Here is an 11,762-nt window from a genome sequence, read left to right on the forward strand (position 1 = left end):
TGAGAGGTCAGGGAGGAAGGTTGAGAGGGAAGCAAGTGAATGATGGATGTCCACAAACACTCCCCCCTTCCTTGGGTAGATCATACCTTTGAAATGAGCTTGTCACCCTTTGAAACCAATTGTTCCAGTTGGTAATAGTGAGGATTTTTGCTAGTAGTTTTCTATTACCCTAGGTGCCTCGTTCAAGTTGAAGGGTGGTAAGGTACTCTCCCAGGATCGAACTTGAAGTGGTTCATCAGGTGATTCTTGAACACTGGGAGGTGTGGGTTCTTTTGTAGCTTCATGGAGGTCCACTACTATAGATGGAGGCTGTGTAGAAGCTTTTACCTCTATGGATGTATTACATGAGGAGCTAGAAGCTTCATGGGACTCCCCCCTTCCTGAGCTAGGTGGAACAAATCGTTCTTTCTTTGGTACCCAAACTAGCTCGGGAGCGGGTGTGTAGCATTCTGTGATTTTTTTCTTTCCACGATCATTGATTCGTTTTGGAGCTACGGGATTGGGCTCACTTGGGTCAGGTGATAGGTAAGAGCACAATCTACGTTTTGGCACCCAGATTTGATCATTTCCTTGATAGTAGCCTTGGGCTTCCAATAGTCGTTTAGTGATCCATCGCAACATTTTCTTACTTTTCTTGGAGTGAGTGGTACGTTTCTTACAAGGCTTCTGTTTTTTAGCACTAGCTATGGTCACTAATGAAGCTTTAGGGACCCACTTGTATGTTTTCTTCGTTACCTTAGGATGAGTCTTGTCGGAAGCGATATGCATTGCTTGTAGCATATTTAAGGGTATAGGCATTTCAGCCCCCTCAGGTGTTACCCACGTCGTCCCCCTATTTCCCCAAGTGTCCATGGTTGATGCTATGTGGACCCAATCCACATTGTCCGATTCCGTCATACCCGGTAACACATCCATGTAAGGAGAATCTTGGCCAATGTCTGTATCCTTCTTACAAGTGTAACAATATTGTAGTGGGGCCGAGTGAACTGTGGTGTCAGAGCGATGATCAATAATGGTTTTACTCCCTAAGGGGTGTACCTTACCAGTCACCAAATCCACTCTAAGGACAGAGTCTTGGAATTGCAAATAGACATGATTTTTAGACCAATCATGAACCATTTGTGCTTCCCTCATGAATGGTCGTCCTAAAACCATTTCATATGACATAAGGTGTTTAGAGAAAATCCATTACAATGAACGTATGTTGTACTTGTGTCTAGAACTTTGATCTTAAGATCCTTGAGCATCCCCATAGGTTTGGCTATGGTACCATTCGCCATCTTTACCACAATGTTAGTAACGCTGAGGCGGGGTTTTCCATGGATTCCCAACAATCTTTTGTAACGATGCTAACTCCCGCACCACCATCAATAATTCCCTTTATAGTTAATCCCTTGGTAGTGATGGTAGGGTCGCATTAGACTCGTCGCCTTCAAAACTACTGCCCTAATTCGTTAATGGGTACCTCGATCACAGACTCGTGTCCATCTAAGTCAAGTGATTGCACATGATTTTCCTCATCAATCATAATCGAGTCAGGCCTATTTGGTTGCGCAAACTGCGGTAATCCCGTTCGTAGCTCTCCGTTAAGGAAATGCTCGAAGTGCAAGGAATAACTCAGGATCTCCATACAGCTTTGCTATGATCGTGGTTCGGACCTCAGAAGACATGAAGTCCACTAGTTTGGCAACATTCATTGGCGTTTTGCAGGGTGTAGGTCCTTGACTAGGAACTGGTGAGGATGGAATCTCATATTCCTCAATGGGATCAGGTATTCCTTCGTTAAACATCCTTTCCAACAAGAAAGGTGTATGGTCACTTTCTGATGTCCCGTCCTCACTCCTTCTTGGATGATACTAGATATGGCTAACGGTCTATGGTTCATGTGGGGTGGATGAACTTGCGTGGAAACACTGTGTCATGAATTTTGACATGCATGGGTTCTGTTCTAGTTTCCTTTGAGTCTCCTCCACTAAACCTCTTAGATGTTTCACCTGCTTAATCTCGTCTACTGGGTTTGGTACGTCCCAATCTTCTTTTTTACGATTCTTCCCTTTTTGCCCCTGCGGTTTTTATCTTGGGGGTCTTGGATTGGATTTGGAAACACTTGTGGTGTTTTCAGAGGCTCTTTATGATTTTCTCTTATTCGGTTTTCATTTGGTTCCATGTTACGGTTTTCTTTGTCGGTCTTCCCTTTGTGGTATTGGTTCTAGTCTCCATTGTCTCGACTGAATCTGAATCATCCTCGAGGTCATTCATATACACGGGGTCATCTCCTGTTCCTATGTTTGTTTTGGAACTTGGCTTTGAATTTTCCGTTATTCTGCGACTTCTTCCTTCGTGTCTTCTTTTTCTTTGCTTGGATAACTGATGCGGTATCTCTCTCTTCAAGGATATATCCTGGCCCTTGAAGCATGGACGTGTAATCGCATAAGTGGGTGCGACGGGTGGTATTGGCGATGTCACACTAGCAATTTCGACCAAATTTTAGGGGTGTGATTTTAGGCGCATTTGGGTTATAGGGGCATTGGGCAATCAAGTGATCTATGCCACAACGATTACATGTGAGTATTGGCATTGCAGACGTGCTCCCTTGATTCATTTGCATCTGTGCAGCATTCTTTTGCAGCCTAATAGGGCACTCCGCTGCTCGATGTGGTCCACCACACTCGTAGCATTGAAGAGGTGACCTCCTAGCCTGGGTGTTGATATTTTGACCTCTGGATGCGAGAGTAGCAGCTTGATAAACCGGCTTGACTTGTCCCCAACAATCTTCCATGTAGTATATAGGACACTCTTCCAATGTATCAAGTCCGTAGGAAATACTAGTGTCTATTTCCTCCTCACAGCCATCTTCATAAGCATTAGATGGCTCGCAACCCACTTGGTTCATAGGGGCGACTCTTGGATGCGGGGGCTGCGGTCCTAGCACAGGAGGTGGTAGCGGTGTAGCTTGTACAACATTTTGAGATCTAGGGACCATGTGTTGCGGTAGTTGCTCAACAGGTGGAGTAGGCATCAATACAGGAGCTCGAGGCGCATCCGTCCAGGCTACAGGTGGTCTATTTGCCATCATAACTTTGATCATTAAACAATCCTTAGCTTGGTGACCATACCTACCACATGCGTTGCAAGTTCCATAATTTTTACTCTAAACGTAGGGCACTCACTAGTGCTATGTGGACCTAAGCAAATGGAACACCATTGTTGCTCCCTTCTTGGATACATGTGACTATTTTGAGGGGTCGATTATCCTTAAGAGACTCTTGGATTGCCTTGGTGAGGTCTGTCAAGAATGTCTCAAATACCTTTGGCTCATTGGCAATGGGCTTTGCAGTCATGGGTTCATACTCAATGGCTTGTGAGCTAGTGGATCTCGTGTCAGTAGACACCCTCATGCCTGCTATCATCAAGTTGTCCTCTAATTGGATTGCATTGGCAGTGACATCTTCCCAGGTTGTGATACCTCTAATCACTAGTCCATTATAGATTCCTTCATTCCTCAACCCTCGAATGAATCGATCAAGCAGTTGGTTATTGTTGAAGCGCTCATTTACAGGGCAACGAGAGTTTAAGTGCTTTAGACGACTAATGAAGTCCCTTACTGACTCTCCTTCCTTACGTTCGGCCTTCTGTAGCTGAGATGCTACACCCCAAAGCACACCTTCTCGTATGTACTCCTTTAGAAACAACCATCGAAGGGTAGGGTAGATTGTTTTCTCGTCGACCCTTAGGGTCCTATACCAATCTCCAGCCTTCCCACTTAATGTCAAGCTTAAGGCACTGCACTTATGTAGTTCGTTGCGTTCCCCTAAGGAATCACATACTTGTTCAAACACTTCAATGTGTTTCCTAGCATCTTCGTCCCCATTGAATTTTTGCGTGAGTTTGGCAATTTGTACTGCCTTACTTCTAGGCTCTCTATCAGATGCGTGATGCATATTTTCCGCAATAGATCGACCTATGGTTTGAGCAAACGCTGCCAAGTCACCTATGTGAGGAGGTAGGGCCGGTGGAGGTACTCTTGGAATCATATGTGGGAGAGGAACGGGTACCGGTCTTGGCATATGTGTAGATGATGCAGGATATGAAACATAACCGAGCATAGGTCCACTCGGATAAGAGCTAGGGAGCGGCACTCGAGGAGCATAAGCAAGTGGTACAATTGGAGGTGTGGGGGCCATGTGTGCATAAGGGGCTAGAGGCACATATGGTCGAGGCCCCATATTAGGTACTACGACACTAGGTAGTGGCACTGCGCTAACCGTAGATGTCATCGGTACATTTTCTGTCAGGCTTATCCTTGGAGTGAGCACTATGTTTTCCTTAATAGAGGGTTGAGCCAAGTTAGGGAAGCTAAAGTTTTCGCTCGGAGGCTCAGATTGCATAGAGACCCCACGTGAAATGACGTAAGATGGGTCCATGGGGCTCATTAGAGGAGTCTCCATTTGTGATAGAGTAGGCTGTTGAGCCTTGCTCGTATCCAGAAATCTCATGGGGCCAGTTGAGAGTATATTTACCCCTCGGTTTTGCCTTTCGGATTGAATAATGCCATGGATAACATTACAGATCATTTTCTGTTGATCTTCGATGCTCGTGGCACTAGAGGTGGATTGTACAATCTCTATCCATCCTACATGGTAGGCGTGGCCAGAGTGTAGATCCGTCAACACCTCAGTGTGGAGGTTGTATGTCCAATGATCATTAATGAACAATCCTTCTAGAGTCGACGTGTTAACGGTTTCTTTTGAGGTAGAAGCAATGTTGCTCCCCGTGGTTTTACTTGTCACCAACGGTACTCTAGAGGGAACTTCTGAAGGAGGCAGCTCAACAGGGCCTTCTTGGTAAGAAGTTGGCAGGATATCCACATGGACACTCTTTGGGGGTGTGGGGTCCACGTGCGATGTGAAAGGAGAGTCCACTTCCCCACCCCCTTCGTGTGCTTCATTTGCATCAGGTTCCGAGCGAGTAGCTCTACCTAATGTTTCCATGAAACGGCTAAACATACTAGTACTAGGCTGTGGAGCTTCGGGAGGTGCATGGCCTTCTCTCTCAGTGTTTTGGGTAGGGTATGCTTCCATGATTTCTGAGTCGGAGGAGGAATCACTAGCGGCTATTTTAGGGTCTTGGGTGGTGCTACCTTGTGTCCCCGCTGAGGGTCTAGAGCTTATCGTGGATGGGTAATGGGTGTCCGTATGAACAGAGGCACCCTCAATATGCTCGTGTTCTAGCACTCTCTCAGAGCGTAAGTGCATGTGCTTTTGATACCCTAAGGTGTCAAAAAGCTGCTCTAGGAGGCCTTGTGACTAGTTTTTTGCGTGTTTTTTGTTTTTTTTTTTCCTAGATTTTTTAGAGCGTGTCGTGGAATGGGCCGTGTGATAGCTCGAAACGAGCGTATCGGTCAGAGGGTCGTGCCGTGCTTTACAGCCCTCCGTTTGGTCACTCTATGCCCTCGGAATCTCTAAAACTGTCAATTTCCAGTAGGGAACTAGGTCCAAACTAGAAGGTCTAAGGGTGCAAGTGGGAAGAGAAAGGAGGAGAGTGGAGGACTTGTCCCACATGCTCTCATTCTCTCTTGAGGGAGTAGGGTATATATATAAGAGTGAGTCTAGTATATATCATAAGACTGAGGACTAAGGCCTGGGCCTGGGCTTGGGCCTGGGCTTGGAAAAATTATCTCGATCCCGATCTATCTTTTATACAAACCAATCCTGAATTTTTTATTTTTTTTTCAAAAAAAAACTTTTTTTTTCTTTTCTTTTTTTGATGCAAAAAATACAGAAATTGAAAACGTGGAAATTGAAAATGCAGAAAATTAAAAAAACGCAGAAATGCAGGAAATTGCAGAAATTGAAAACGCCGAAATTGAAAATGCAGAAATTGCAGAAATTGAAAAAACGCAAGAAATGCAAAAAATTGAAAAAAGCATAGACAATAGCAGAAATTGAAACTTGGCAGAAAATGCAGAAAACGCAAAAAACAGAAATCTCCACACACTCCTTCCCTGCCTTTCCTATGATAGAAGTTGCACCACAAGGAAGCGTAAAGTGCTAACCGAGCTTAGTGTACGGCATATCCCCGGCAACGGCGCCAAAAATGTGCGCTCCTTGCCGCACTGTCGAAGGAAGGGACTTGCCAATACACCGTGTGCGAGCCACAAACGGCTCCAAGCACACAACAAGCCTAAACTAGCAAGCTCAAGAAAACAAAGGGTGTGTCAGTCACCGCTCTACGTCGGTCGCCTTCGTGGTGGATTCCTCGCCGCGATGAAGAAGAAGCTGCAGTCGTGCCGCGCTCAACCGCTTCGCCGCCGTCGTGCCTTCGTAATGCTCGATCGCACACACACTCTCCCTCTCTCTCTCTCTCACACACACACACACACACAAGGAGGTGAAGAAGAAGAAGATGGAGATGGAGCAAGAGCACTCTTCTATTGCACAAATGAGAGAATGAGTAAAAATTAGGTTTAGTTGGCTTTTATAGGAGCTCACCACATTCACACTTGGGCGCCCGTGCTTAGCCAACTGATCCCTTGAATGTCCCAGTTAGAGTGCACCTCTCATCGGCGATCACTCTACCTTTCCCTATTGGTCCGACAAGCCCGGTACCTGACTCTACCAAATACATAATACACGTCCATCGTAGGCGATAGGGTGTCCGTGTGCCGTGAGGGTTAACACAAAAACATTGCAAAGTAAAGCCATGGCATCGGCCCATGCATTATGGCATAACTACTTTTGTTGATTATGATAATCTCAAAATCAAATTCTACCAAGATTAAGGGGAAAAAAACACCTAAACATGTATTGAAGAAGAGCAAAAAGATTAAACAAAATGAATTTTTCCATGGAAGATTATGCCCAATAGTTTCGGAACGTGATGAATTCGATTGTAGGCAAACCAAAGGCCATCTTGGGAGTAGTTGAGTGACTACTTTTATACGGGACTTAGGAAGAAATTGAAGAGTGACATTGGACGGGGAATGGGGAACACGCCCAACACACACATCAATGCCTCTATATAGCTTAGGGTATTCACAACACCCCTATCCAGTCACGTACACCTTCAAAAAAACCACTCACACTAGCGAGGTATTGCATGCACACTCCACATACCCACACACCCTATGTAGCACTACACTCAAGCCCACTCATATGGAAAGGCTCATTTGATAGCCCTTTAGAGAAATCGAAAAAGAAGGGGGGAAGGGGGAATGACACCAGATGTGACAATGATGGCTTTCCCTACTCATAAAAACATTTAGAAGGCTTTTGCGGTCAATACCATGGCCTTCTTTCTCCTTGCTCAGCTCCTGGGAGCTCTTGTGCATTAAAAAAACCACCCTTTTGGTCTTGATTCACTTCTCCTACAGAGAAAAAAAGAAGCCCCTAAAAAAGACCTTCCAAAAACGTTTTTGTAGTCTCTTACAGAGAGATCTTCAGCCTTTAGGGAATTCTCATTTGATTGGCCAATTGAGGCACCCTCACTTGGAAACTTTTGAAGAGGCGGTGACCTCCTTTCTCTTTTAGCACATTAGAAGGCCTCTTTACTCAAAGGGGGGGGGGGGGGGGGGGGGGGCAACAACGGTGTCATTGTTTCTCCCTTGTGCACTTTACCTTCAATGGTGGGAAAAGCCCTCCCGGTCTGAATGCGCTCCATGAGCACTCTACCACATCATAATCCTCTTCGTGCGTCTCTGCAGCTTGGCCCCACCAAAATACTCTAGGCGCATCACCAATGTAACTCCTTTTTATGGCCAAGGGAGCTTGAGATTATGGCCTTCCCAAACCCTTGAACCGAAGCAACCAAAATGGGAAAAAATCTGTTGGCATCACACTGCTATTAATTATTGCCGACTTTTGCTCTTGGAATTTTGTCGATCCGGACTTCATTTGTTGTGCCGCCAAATCCTATCAACCCCATACAATTCACCCTACATTCCAAAACCTAATCAAGGTCAAAAGCAAATAAAGTGGCATGGCTACCAATGCTATCAATTGGGCACATAATTGGTCCCTGCTAAGCTTTCCACTAGCCATATCTTGCATGTTTGAGCTCCCATTGAGGATCCAAAAGGACTAGCATGCTCCACAACTCAAATATTTTGCATCTATCCCCTCACCCTAGCCTGACCATCTGTCCCTACTTGCCTTGTCCGTCTAAGATCTTGAAACCACTCCAGCTTTGAACTACCATAACTTTCACACCATATAGCTCCGTTTGAGGAGTCGTCAGGACCGGCTTCTACGGCACTTCAAACCCCACACTTCAAAGTGTAAGTTCAACACTTTGGAAAATTGGAACCTTCCATCCCAACTGGCCCATTTTGAAGCCTCCTTGGCCTAAAAAACCACATTAAGCATACATTTTCGTTCTCACTAGCATGCCTAGGTCTTTTGTATCTACCTTAGCCCTTTGCCATACACCTGCTAGCATATATGTCCATGCTTGTGCTCTTTGCCATGGTCAACACACTTTGGTTGCACCATCATGCCCAACCCCCTTGTTGAACATATTTGTTCAACCACACTGTTAGGCTTATTGAACCAAAAAAACTGCAATACCAAACAAACACACTGTGCACACCAAACCTGCTTCTACCGTATGTACATAACCTGGTTCCTACCACCTACCACCTTTTTTCAAGTGGGTTTCCCAACCTCCTGCATCATAGCATATCTTCCACCTGGGTCAAACACCTGACATTGAGGATGCCCATCCATTAGCAACACCTTCTTGTAATGTTGCACCCAAGCACAAACAAATTATTGCATATAAAATGTACATAACATCTCCTCACCGATCCAAGCACCCACTTGCATCCAAGCATCTTCAAATAGAGCAGCATTATGCTCACCACCCTGCTCACTAAACGCATCTGACATACCTGAACCTCCCTCCGAACTATGTAACATAAGGACCTCCTCAAGAGAACCCTGGACCTGGCGGATCACCCATCAGATAGCTGTACTCACATGAATTCCTTTCAACCATGGCACACATGCCTCCTTTGAAAGCTTGGGCAAGGCCACACCCTTAGTATCTTCTTCATGCACAATAGGACCCCATCTGTTGCAATAAGAACTCTTCCAACTTAGGCACCGTGGTCATCATCAAGTCCACACTCACCTCCATACATGTGTCATCCTTAATCCCAACTTCCTCAAGCCCTTTCTCATCAGCCAGCTCATAGGGATTCACGATCACCTCTTGTAGACCAACCACACTTACTGGTTCTTCAAGATTCCACTCATCTAGTGAAGGACAAGGCACAAGGCCACCTTTAACCCATATTTTGGCTAAAGATTTCTCAACAAGCACCTATGATCTTTCCTCCATGTCAACCATCGGGTCATCAAATTGCCAATCAATCTCATTGTCAAGGCATACCTGATCAAAAGAACTTGTATGCAACAAATTTAGACTCAATATATTATTGTGGCCACAAATTACTTGACTTAATGGGCGGAAGCTAGAGCCACTAGGAAGAATGATGCTTGAATCACTACTACATTCCTGTATGAGTGCATAATCACGTGATATGGATTTCCTATTGAGCTTGTGAGTGATCGAGGAACACATTTTCTCAACGAGGTGATAGAACAATCATTGAATGAGTTTACGGCGATCCAAAAAAAATATGCACCCTATCATCCTCATGCAAATGACCAAGCAAAACATACGAACAAAATCTTAAGCTTGATGCTTACTAAGACTATAAGCTCTAGAAGAGCTGATTGGGAGATGAATCTTCATACAACTTTATGGGCTTATAGAGTGTCATTCAAAATAGCTCTAAATACCACTCCGTTTAACTTGGTCCACAGACTTGATGCTATTTTAACAATGGAGTTTTGGTTGCCAACCGTCCGAGTTGCACAAGAGTTAGAGTGGAAAGGTCATGAGTTGTCAGAAAGACTCGAGGATCTAGAACAATTAGATGAGCAGGGAGTAGCTGCTATAGCACACATATATGCTCAAAAACAAAAACAAAAATAGTTCTTTGATTCATATTTGTTGATGAAAGTCTTTAAGCTAGGGGATTTAGTCTTGGTCTATTTGCTAAAGCAACACATCCCTAGATTCAAGAGAAAGGGACATGGTCCTTTCGTAATCGAGAGCGTTTTCCCAAGTGAAGTAGTTAAATTGGCCACCTTAGATGGAGAATCAATGGAAAATTGGATTAGTGGGTGTCTTAAAGAAGTACCATTTACCGTTGACTAATGATCTCTTGCAAAGAATGCATGCAACTAAGAAACATAAGCTTAAATGCCAACAAGTGATCAAGGAGGCTCAAGAGGAAGCACACATTCAAATCTTGAAGAGAAAAGATGCAATACTACCCATTCTTGAAGTTTTTCCAATCAATACACTTCAGATTCACCCTCAATACTTTACTCAATCTTTATCCGGAGATGAAGTGGAAACAAATGTTGAGTGGTATGGATGGACGGATCGGACATGAGAATAATATCACATTGAAAGATGGATTCAAAGTCAAAGCACTCAAAAAAATAGGTACACGGCTCATGCAGTAAAACTATTCAACCCTGCAACCACCCAACCATTGGAGCACTACAAAACTAAAGTCAAAGGTTGCCATAAGGACTCCAACATTGGGGTTGATCAATCTCAATCTCTTTGTGCACGGATTTCTATGACCACATACCTTTATCTACATTCTTGATGAGTATATAAATGAGGATATCATACTAGAAGTTCCATGGATGCGAACATACAAAGCTGTTCAGGATTGGGATGAAAAGGTTCTCAAGTTAATACTCAAGGAGGAGAGTAAAGAGTATTTTTGTACTCACATCCAAGAAGAGTGGAAATCTGCTCTCAAAACTCCTAAGATACCAGAAAATAGGATCAAATCAGCACCAATGTCAGCTATCCGACAACAATTGACACCTCCATAACCCCCACCTGATAAGTCAAAGCAGTTACATGAGCCTCAATGGAAGTGGCTACCAAAAAGAAGCAACTTGAAGCCAAGTCCCAGCCCAAGATGGTGTACAAATGGCAACCCAATTGCAGCAACAAGAAAAATGACATACAACTGGGTACCAAAGTTTTGGCCACTACCAACACAACAATCGACCACCATGCAGAACGATTCAAGAAAACAAATGATTGTTTGTCGTGAACTATCAAAGAATGAGATAAATTGCTCCAAGATTTACTATTTAAGAGAGTTACCCAGGATGATTCGTCTTTGACAAACCTTGAGCTCTCTCCTCAAGATCCTCCTCTCACACATGATAGTGTTTTGAATTGCATTGACATCAATAGCATGGTAGAGCCAACTTTGGCTATGCATAGACATGAATTGACTACCCATGCACTGCACTCCCCGGACTACACTGTCATATCGGAAGACTCCGACAAAGGGGGGGGGGGGGGGGGGGGGAGAGGCATTCTAAATGCGGACCTAGATAGATGAAATAGACCAGGAAAAGGGCAATGCTTTCGAATTGTTTGTATGTTAATGTGTGAGTTTTTGCCAGCCAAGCAATATGCCCTTATAAGATAAGAGATTGGGGATAACGTAATTTGATAATCCCTAGTTGTGTGTGTAAATAGTGTAAATATTGTCAAAAAGTAAAAAATATTGTGATTTTCACTCTTTTTGTGTGTTTTTTTGGCCAAAATAGTGATCAGAATGGAGAAGGTCACAAAAGAATGGAGAAGGTCACAAAAATAAGGCCACCTCTAGTGTTTCCGTATGTTTAGGAAATTTTTGGATTGGTTTTCTATTT

This window comes from Adiantum capillus-veneris, chromosome 3 (genome assembly GCF_014529385.1).
Source record: "Adiantum capillus-veneris isolate H3 chromosome 3, ASM1452938v2, whole genome shotgun sequence".
In the NCBI taxonomy this organism is placed as follows: domain Eukaryota; kingdom Viridiplantae; phylum Streptophyta; class Polypodiopsida; order Polypodiales; family Pteridaceae; genus Adiantum; species Adiantum capillus-veneris.